The following is an 11,185-nucleotide window of genomic DNA, read 5'->3' on the forward strand; positions in this document are numbered from 1 at the left end:
CACTTAGCTTTGACAGACCTGCTGTGATCTGAGGGGTCAGGCGTGTCATGGTCTTCTCCAGAAGCTCACGTTCTTCCAGAACTTTCTTTGTCAGGGTCAGATCTTTACTCTCAATGCTTTCCAGTGCTTGGAAAAATTTCTTCATCTCCTTGAAAGTTGACCTCCATTGCTCTGGACACTGGGCCTTATGATCATCATCAGTATCATCATCTTCAGAGCTGCTCTCCGTCTCTTTTGAGAACAGAAATGAACTGTTGAATTTGAAATGGGTTGGTAGCCCCTTCTTGTCTTTCTTACAGGGCAGATTTGCAGCTTTTATGGCTTCTAGCACCGGTATTTGCTTCCCATCAACAAATGTCACAAGCATCAGGATGTTTTCAGCAACATCCTTTCCAAAGATGGACAGAATGGAATCAAAGATGTATCTCTGGGGAGGACTGAGACGAACAAGTGATGCCTGCACTACAATGCAGACTGCATCAATGTGATCAATCCCTAAAGGATGACACAAGAAATCCTTCAACATCTGGGTGAGCAATTTATCTTGAGCCATTCCTCTGGTGTCTCCGAACCCTGGTGTGTCAATGATAGTCAGAGAATAAGGAATCTGAAAGCCTGGCTGGTTGTAGAGCTCGTATGATGTCACAACCACAGTCTGGCTCTCAGCCTGTGACCTGTTGGTCACCTCATGGATGAGCTTAAAGCGGTAACGTTCTTCCCATTTTACCCCGAGAATGTAGTTTATCATGACATTGACCAGAGTTGTTTTTCCTGCACCTGTGGCCCCCAGAAGCAATATCACCTTGTTATTACCATGCTCAACTTTCTTCCCAAATCTGTACTGGTCAAAACTGTCACTTACACACAACTCCGGTTCCAGATTCAGCCAGTGGATTGAGGGGTTGCCCTTTTCCACCTTCTGGGATTTTGTGAGGAACTCCTCACTTTTTGCTCTGGTTGATTTGCTTGTCTTCGGTTGGGGATCAGAGACCCTAAGGGTAGTCAGCACAGTCTCAGAACTGGGTAGACTATTCCCTGCTTCGCCACAGTTAGCAAAGACTCTGATGCTGTATGCAGTGTCAGCCTCAAGTCCTTCCAGTGTACTCTCTCTAGTGGTGGTTTTGATGGTGTGCCACATCTGATTGTCTATAGCCTTTACATTCTTTCTGTATTCAACCACATAACCAATGACTTCAACATCATCTCCCGCTATGGTAGGAATGTCCCAGTTCATTCTGATACTTCCCGATTCTATCCTCTTCTCTGTGGGTGGTCCAGGAGGGCTACATGGGCGGGTTCTGAAATATTTTGTCCAGTCACTGGGGAGGCTCACACCAGGTCTGCACACTGCCTTGCAGCTAAAGCGATACTTTTTGTAAGGGTCCAAATGACTGATGGTGACCTGGTTAGTTGTAGCATCCGATTTCACCTCGGTCCACTCAGAGTCAGCCTGCTCAGCCTGGTACAAAACCTGGTACGACTCCACAGAGGTAACACCAAGGTTGGGAGGGTTGACTTGCAAGTGGACACAGTCATGCTCCAGACTCTTGATGGTGGGAACACCTGGCTTTGATGGCAGCTCAAACTGTGGACTCAAAAGTGTACCTCTTTCATAGACATGGATGGAGGAAGCAGTGAGGTGTTTGTTTGGAATTGATGCAATGCAGAATGCAAGATATTCTCTGCCTTTGTTTGAATCTTTGAAGTCTAGGAACATATTTATGGTTTGCCTAGTTAGGGTCGTTACCTCCCCCGAGCGAAACCACTTTTCTGCTGTAGTCTTCCCAGCTGCGTTGGGGTTGTAAGGTATCAGTGAAAAATCACTTTTTGATTCTTCCAGCAAGTAGTTCTCCAAGTCTACCACATACTCTTCTTTCTCCTTCAAATAGGAAAATGCAAAACACACTACATAATCATTAGCTTTATCAAGCACTATTCCATCCAATTCACTGCTGGAATACACAACTTGTACCTCTTTCATTATGTCAAGGTAAGAGCGGACAACATTCATCTCTCTCTCTTTGTCGTCCAGGTACGTGATCATGAGGTCATTCTGGAATGGAGAACGTTCTTTGCTGTTGAGCATTTTTATCAGCTCTTCCTCCTCCATTCCTCCTCCTCTTATGTTGGGAAGAACCTTACAGAGACCTTTCTGGAACACCAGCTTGTACTCTGAGCACAAGTCCCTGAACTTGTTGAGCTTGGCTTTGAGTTCAGGGAACTTGATAGCCATGTCATCCTTCATCATGTCCTGGCATTGTATATCAGTATTGTCCAGTCCGTCCATGATTCGCTGTGCGCGACGCACCAGGCTAACACTGATCTGCCTGACTAGCTGGGTAGCTGCAGAGTCCAGCTTCTTGAGAGGATAAAACCAGGCAGTCATGGGCACAGCATGTTCTCCGTTCTCCCCTAGCAGACATGGCAGGCCAACATACACCTTGATGGCATCTTCAAATGTGACAGGGTTGTTTTCTAGTGCCAAATCACCATGGAAAGTGCAGTTGAATTTATTGGTCTCTCTCTGCTCTTCCTCACTCATCTTCAAATTTGCCTGCCCTTCTATTGACATTTGAGGGATCTTTTTTATTGTGGCCTGCAGGTTTCCCTGGATGTCCTGGTGGTTCTCTCCTGAGGAAACCTCTTGGTCAAAAACGAAAAAGGCCTGCGCTCCAAACAGCAGGGCAGTCACCACATGGGTTGCAGAGCCCTCTTGTAAGACATTAGAGTATTTCAAATTTCCTGCCCCCAGGTGGTCCATGGTCAACTGCTCGAAGCATGTGGTGGTACGGTACTGCAGAGAAACCCTAGACTGATGCTTTGAGGTCTTTTTGTCATGTAGGAATTCAGCAGAACCCTTCACACTGACTAAGCCACCAAGGAAACTGGCCTCAAGAGATGCAGACACATTCAAAGCTTCTGACTTGGCTTCACTTGAGTCTGAAGCAATGATTTTGAAGTCAGTGTTCGGTTGTGGACGGACATTGATGCGTTTCTGCAGCATCTCAGAATCCCAGAGAGTGATACCTGCAGTTTAAAGAGAATGACCAAAGAACGTTTATTGTGAAAATTATACTCCAACGTGTACATGTGTAAATATTTCTATATGTAAACATAGTTTAATTCAAATAACTAATTGAAGGTAAATATTTAATTCAAAGTAAACATTCTAGGTGTCAACCCATAGTTAGAAAACCTACACCTCCTACACTCAGAAGTAAAGAATGCTCTGTAGCACCATTTGAACCAGTCTGGAAATGGGTTCTATCTGAAGCTTCTTTCAGGTCAAATAGAATCTGGGTACCAAATAAAGGTTGCTATTTGGAACCAGAAAGGTTCGAGATAGAACTCTATCTAGAATGTTCCCCTACAGGGACAAATAGTGCCACATTACACTCTCAGAAGGAAAAAAAAGGGTAATCTTTGTCATTGACAGCATTACTACAATATGAACACTTCAAAAACAACCTGCATGACATCACTCTTTTGTCCCAAGTGTGTCCTCTAGCTTTTCTTACTCTGTGGTAACCATAGAGATGCACCAGAAAGCTAATCTCTCTCTGCAATGGCCGATTCTGTGACAGCATCATAGAGGACTTTATTGCCCAAAAGCCTGTTTTAGCATGGGCAGCTCCATTCAGGACTTTCACCATTTGAAGTAGTCAACTGGGAGATACTTCCTTTGGGTTAAGGAAGGATTAGATCATTCAATCTGGGTCCTCTGGAGGGATCAGACAGAATATAATCGCTGCCAACTGGTGAGGATAGCATAGCGCTAACTTATGCCATGTTATCCTGTTAGGGCTAGGGGGCAGTATTGACACGGCTGGATAAAAAACATACCTGATTTAATCTGGTTACCACTCCTACCCAGTAACTAGAATATGCATATACTTATTACATATGGATAGAAAACACCCTAAAGTTTCTAAAACTGTTTGAATGGTGTCTGTGAGTATAACAGAACTCAAATGGCAGGTCAAAACCTGAGAGATTCCTTTACAGGAAGTGGCCTGTCTGACCATTTCTTGAACTTCTTTTCCATCTCTATCTTTTACTAAGGATCTCTGCTCTAACGTGACACTTCCCACGTCTTCCATAGGCGCTCAGAGCCCGGGAAAAAACAGAATGTCGTCATCCCAGCCCCAGGCTGAAACACATTATCGCCTTTCTCAAGTGGCCGATCAAGGGACTCTGGGCTTATGCGCATGACCTGACCGCCCCCGCCTTTGTGATTTTTTCCTCTGTTTGCCGAAAAGGAGATTCCCTGTCGGAATATTATCGCTTTTCTACGAGAAAAATTTTGTAAAAATTGATTTTAAACAGCGGTTGACATGCTTCGAAGTACGGTAATGGAATATTTAGAATTTTTTTGTCACGAATTGCGCCATGCGCACGACCCTTCTTTACCATTTCGGATAGTGTCTGGAACGCACGAACAAAACGCCGCTATTCGGATATAACGATGGATTATTTTGGACCAAACCAACATTTGTTATTGAAGTAGCAGTCCTGGGAGTGCATTCTGACGAAGACAAAAGGTAATCAAACTTTTATAATAGTAAATATGATTATGGTGAGTGCTAAACTTGCCGGGTGTCTAAATAGCTAGCCCGTGATGCCTGGGCTATGTACTTAGAATATTGCAAAATGTGCTTTCACCAAAAAGCTATTTTAAAATCGGACATATCGAGTGCATAGAGGAGGTCTGTATCTATAATTCTTAAAATAATTGTTATGCTTTTTGTGAACGTTTATCGTGAGTAATTTAGTAAAATGTTAGCGAATTCCCCGGAAGTTTGCGGGGGGTATGCTAGTTCTGAACGTCACATGCTAATGTAAAAAGCTGGTTTTTGATATAAATATGAACTTGATTGAACAAAACATGCATGTATTGTATAACATAATGTCCTAGGGTTGTCATCTGATGAAGATCAAAGGTGAGTGCTGCATTTAGCTGTCTTCTGGGTTTTGGTGACATTATATGCTGGCTTGAAAAATGGGTGTCTGATTATTTCTGGCTTGGTACTCTGCTGACATAATCTAATGTTTTGCTTTCGTTGTAAAGCCTTTTTGAAATCGGACAGTGTGGTTAGATTAACGAGAGTCTTGTCTTTAAATAGCTGTAAAATAGTCATATGTTTGAGAAATTGAAGTAATAGGATTTTTAAGGTTTTGAAAATCGCGCCACAGGCTTAAAGTGGCTGTTACGTAGGTGGGACGAATTCGTCCCGCCTAGCCCAGAGAGGATATTATCTGATGGGACCAGCTACAATTTAGCATTCTGTCACGCGCAAGTAAATCAACAATTTTAATTAGCTGAGACTCATTTTGAGCTGGAGAAACTGTTTAAATTTAAATGGTTGCTTATGTTCACAATTATGTCCCCAATGTCTTCAACTTCTATGAGTGTATTAGCAGTTTGTAAATAAACTGAAAAGGTGCATATCACCACCTACTGTGTGAAGTGTGTACAGTATAGTCTGAACAGGTATAAAGCCAAGATTGGTGATTTACTGACATCTGCAGTTATGGAATGTCTGTTCAGGAGTGCAATTCATTGGCTGACCCCTCCTGCTGATTCTTCCTAAATCCGTAGAAACTACTTTAAAATGGTGAAAGCCCTCAATGGTGTTCTCTGTGCTACAACAGTGTGCCCTCTATCCAACTCAGTGGTGGAAACACTGTCAATGAATTCAAGATGATGCACACTGATTACCTCCAAACCAAAGAGGAATAGTTTCCTGTACCTGGAATGAGGACATCTCTACGACAGTCATACAGCATCCCCAGCTGGAAGGGTCGGCCCAGAGCGGCTAGCTCGATGGTCTCCGAGTCAGACATGACTCAGTGTTCTGAAAACATATCAGAACTGGGGTTACTTCAGCAGCCCCGGTATTAGAAAATTGCAACAGATAATATGGCTGTCAACATAAAAATCATAGTTATTTTGCTCATTAACCAGACAATGCAGCGTGTGTAAATTATCACTGATACAGTATGTTATGCAAACATTTGAGTCATTCACATCTTTGTTCTCCAGTCTTGTTGTTCTTTCTGAACAGGAAGAGGACTCTGGAGCCCTAACGATTGGTGCTCTTATTTCTTTGGGGGAAAAAAACAAAGACACTGAACATGTTGATGGTTTTCTGGTGGACATAATACAGTCTTAATTAAAACAATCCACCTTAAGTTGACTTAAGTAATGTACCAAACTGAAAAAAATAGAGGACATATATTACAAATGTGAGTAGAAAATACAGAAGTTTCTCTACACTCTGGATTTGTTCTTCAGCAAAACAGCAGCCACACCTCTTGTTTTGGCATACAGCTTAGCTTTTTGATGAGGCTGGTAACCCTCAAATTCTAGAAGGACTGTCAGTCAGCGCTCTAGATGATATTCACAGGAGTTTTGAAAATGTATTTGGAAGCTATATATGGTTTACATGTTAACAGAATAACCTACAATATTTTTTCAGCTTTACTCACAGGACAATGGCATTCAACCCAGCGTAGGCATAGCCTATAGGCCTAGTGTTTTCATTTTTAGTTGAAATATTTTTTGTATTCATTCAGGTTCACAGTGCGGACCAAACCAAGGTCCCCGTGCCGAACGGTTTGGTAGGTATAGCTGTACCGTTACAGCCCTATCCTAGTATACAGACACAACCAGGTCAACTCAACTGTAAAGAAACATTTTAAATGTTCACATAACAACGCAACACAACTCCAAACACGACAGATAAGAAGCTACATAGCCCCCTAGGCTATATGAATATAAAAGAGACTTGAGCCAAAGAAAAATGGACTTGTGGATGGAATGAGTTATCAGACCTCGTCAATTCTACCATTACGTAACATTTGAGGACACAATTTAAAAGGCCTATGTATTTCATGTTTTGTTCACTGTACAATATAACCACAAGGCTGACCATCTTTCCCCCCTCTTTCTGGCTGCCCTCCCCCTTCTTGCAAGTTCACCTCTCAAAAATGCAACAATAGAAAAAGTAGCTAAATGAATAAAGAGTAAAAATAAAAGCACAATTACATTATTTCACCAATTTAATAATGGGCAGTTCTTCACAAATAGTCACATAGACTATATGGAAATAACACGAGCCAAGCATGTTTACATGTAGAATGATATAGGTTATAAGACCTATGATTCATTTCATTAGTTCTACTACCTCAGCATTGCTCATTTTATAAATGCCTTTCTGGCTGTTCTACCCTCTCCACCTCATTCACTACTAACTCAACCTGATCACTTTTTTTTGCCTGTTTCAGAAGAAATTCTGAGTATCCATATTTGCTGTGTTATGCTGAGGTGTTTTACTGAGTGATGACATTGACATCTAACCGGTGCTGTAGAGGTGGGGGTTAAGGGACAGGAGTGGTCCACTGTGTTATAGCTCTACCAATCACAGTAGACTCTGAGTCACACCAGGGGCTTCTTGCAGTGTCTGCTACTGCCTAGCAAAGTATATTGGATAGTTTATTTTAGTCATTAAAATGTGCATAGCGCAAGTGATAAATCCTGAATAAAATGTGTGGATTTTTCTGTGTCAGAAGAGATCCGGCAACATGGCATCAATAGAATCTATTTATTGCAAAGCTACAGATTCTCAGATATTGACAGGCATTGGTTTTGAAAAGCATTTGATGGCAGCAGCCAGGTAAACAAAACCAAAGACTGCTAACAGGGCTATTAAATCATTGTCATTTGTGTGAACTATCCCTTTAAGCACATCATTTGAGGAAAATAAAACAGGCAGTGCAATTGTAGATATTAAAAGTATACAATGATTGTGTACTTTCTCCAATAATTCATTGTGGATAAATTAACTGTTTATGCCCTTGTCTCTTAATATTTGAATACATTTATACAGTTCTGTGATCTCCTTTTGCATTTACTTTTTCCTGCTTTATCCTGGTCCTTTCATCCTTCTCTCGCTGTCTATTGTGTTCTATTAATTTTAGTCTTTGGATCTCGATCTCCTGTCTTCGTTTTTCTTCCATCTTTTTTTCTGTTTCCATGCTCACTTTCTCAGCAAGGAGTTGCTTGTTTTCCTCTTCAGTCCTCCTCTTTTCCTCCTCCACTTTCTGTTTTTCAGTTTTGGCTTGATCGAGGTCTCTCTCTGCCTTATCCGCCCGATCTTTTGACCAGTCTCCACCCATTCGCTTGTTGGTCTCTGACTTTCTTAGAGATGATATGAAAATAACAACAAAAATAGACAGTGAATGCTTTCGCTCGCAAAGCAGTAATTTTGTACTGTCTGATTTGTGAGTTGACCTTCGTGCCTGCTCCCATACCCTACTATTGTGTATTTCTTTTGACTCATTTGAATACAGTCAGACCAGAAAAGCCACATCCCAGAAGGGCAGATAAGCGGAAACCCTGATTAGAAGCACCTGCTGCTCATCTGTTTCTTTACAGATGTTGTCACTACACACTGAAGGCTGTAAAGCCGACACATCTGTGTGCAGTGAAAATTACTAAAAACATAGAATAATGAAGAAAGCTTTATGCGACAACTTGAGTGCGAACCCATTACACCAGCGGGTTTTACGCACCAGCCAAGCCTCTGAGAGAGCGCGATGGTTCTCTTTTGTTCAATAAAGCATACACATTATTACAGCTATTGTCCGGGATTGGTACATACATATTTAACAAAAAATATATAATTACATTTAAATTAATGACACAGTATAACCAGCAATTTGAAGAATATAACTTATAAATACGTCATGAGCTTACGATTGTTTATTTTGGGTTCTAATGGGGAAAAAGACACTTATTTTACTCCATTGTTTATAAATATATAAAAAGCTATGTATAGATTCAAAAGATGGTTAAAACTATAATGCAGATGTCATGGACTGTCAGTCCTGGCATCTGGAGCACTGTCTAGAATTTGAGAGGGGTTACATTTCCCTAGCCCCATCCCTCAGCTGCGGACCACAATAAGTGGTGGGACGGACAATGTTATTTCTCAACTATCAATTCAAGTTACAATTAAAGCTACAATTATAACTACATTTGGTGAAACAGCGCCTTTGATATTGTTTTAGTGATGAAACGCAGGAGACAGTTGTGTCAGATGGAAGAAAGGTGTTCTTCCTTTGAAGTAACTTCGTTGTTGTAATATCCCAAACGGACGTGCCAGTTTCACCAAATGCGGATTGTAGCTTTAATGATTGGACAGTAAAGGTTTTGCTTAGCAACCATTTAGGCTTATCGAAATGAAATAAGGGTTAGTAGCCTACCTTAAATCAACGAAGCTTTCCGATGGATGTCAACCAGACAGAAATCACAAGTAGATGTACAAAATAGAAGCCAAGTAGAGCCCATAGGTCGGGATGTATCTCTACCAAGATGTAGACCGGGAGTGACACCCTGTTTTATAGACCAAATCACAGAGTTTCTAAACCCAGAGGTGCAACATCGCGAGACTTCCAGGAACGCTTGTGAAACAGACTGAACAGAACAGGCAGGGATTTGGTGCTTGAGAAGTCAATGAGAGAAGTGAAAATATCTTCCTTAGTTGTTCATTTTCACAAAATCAAAAGGAAAAACCTAGATTCGAGACAATTTCTTAAGTAGTTGAACATGTTATTTCACCAATCCCGTGAAAGTAATAAACTGACACGTTTTAATTTTAGTCAAAAACAAGTTTATATCGAAGGACTACCTTTGATTTTCCTGCTTGCACATGCGCAATTCGGCGCAAGATGACCATTAGACCCGATGACTTGCTTCTACGCCTGAGCTTTGACAGCCAACGTCGCCATGACATCACCTACATGTGTAGTCGCGGATTTGAATAGGATAATCATTTTTAACTTATCTTCATACTGTATTGTCTTTGACCAAATCTCTCTTTCTTGTAATACATGTGACCACCCCACCCCAACACTCTTCTTGTAAATCACATGACTAAAGGTAAGCCTCTGACTGCAGTCCGAATTCAAAGGGTGCATTCCAAACATGTAAAAAACACCCTCTCCCCTCAAATTAAGTGGACACTTCAAATCAAATCAATTGTATTTGTCACATACACGTGTTTAGCATGTGTTATTGCTGGTGTAGCGAAATGGGTTGTTTTTACAGGGTCAGCCATAGTAGTACGGTGCCCCTGGAGCAAATAAAGGTTAAGTGCCTTGCTCAAGGGCACATCGACCGATTTTTCACCTGGTCGGCTTGATTATTCAAACCATGAACCGCTCGGTTACTGGCCCAACGGTCTAACCGCTAGGCTACCTGCCGCCCTGATGACATATCATGATGTATGATGAGTTGACACTTGCAGGGCAAGGGGCGAGGGAAGAATTAATACATTTTAAATGGACCCCGCCCTTGCCCAGAAATGTGTCACTAGTTCGTCCCACGGTTGTGTTTTCTGTCATCATGGAACCACCGGTAGCTGTTGTGTGTGCCTTATATGCGACACAGTGAATGATGACTGCATTTCATGTTTTGGCTAGAAGACAACACATCCGCAGACATCGAATGCTAGCCATCGGAGGATATCAGGTAAATCGAAAACTACAATGTATAACTGTGATGCCAGGACAAGTTGTATGCTCTAGCTAACGTTTCCAAAAGCTAACCAAACAAAAACATCATTACTTTTCCGATATGTGCTTGTGCTGTCGTGAATTAGTAGCACAATTTCTAACTTATTTACATTCATTTTTACTTATACTTGTATGTTGACCTCTCCATTTTGATGTTGGTTTCACGTTTTGGCTGCCTTTTCTTAGCGGATGATTAATCATCGCAAATTTAATAGTGGCTACTCCATCACTCGAGGTGCTAAGTGGTTTTTGAGGGCGTATACCTCTCCACGTGCATATTGTCACTTCTCCGCACGTTCCTGCTGTGTCAGAGGTGAACTGGACTGCTGTACCTAATTATTCTATATCGACATTATCGAAAATGAATCTAAACGTTTTTATATCGTTATTGAGGGATATTGATTTATCGCCCAGCCCTAGCCTACATCATATCAAATTCAAAAATCAAGAAAAATTACAGAAACAGAGCATCACTTAAAAGGGGAATGGAAACACTTCAGGAAGTACAGTTGAAGTTGTAAGTTTACATCCACTTATGTTGGAGTCATTAAAACTAGTTTAACCTCTTATGGACAGACGTTCTGCTAGTTGAACCCCGTTCCGCCTG

General features: G+C 41.4%; 1 long non-coding RNA gene across 1 annotated transcript; it reads right to left on the bottom strand.

The window, feature by feature from the left end:
* Positions 1 to 7,588: 7,588 nt before the first annotated feature.
* On the bottom strand, positions 7,589 to 9,472 carry LOC145878563 (uncharacterized). Its single transcript, XR_014392003.1, has 2 exons — positions 9,268 to 9,472; positions 7,589 to 8,200 (listed from the first exon to the last, which is right to left on the bottom strand). It is a non-coding gene; the product is annotated as an uncharacterized LOC145878563 (long non-coding RNA).
* Between the last annotated feature and the right edge of the window lie 1,713 nt (positions 9,473 to 11,185).

The sequence above is a fragment of the Salmo salar genome, chromosome 04 (genome assembly GCF_965601325.2).
Source record: "Salmo salar chromosome 04, fSalSal1, whole genome shotgun sequence".
Classification (NCBI taxonomy): Eukaryota; Metazoa; Chordata; class Actinopteri; order Salmoniformes; family Salmonidae; genus Salmo; species Salmo salar.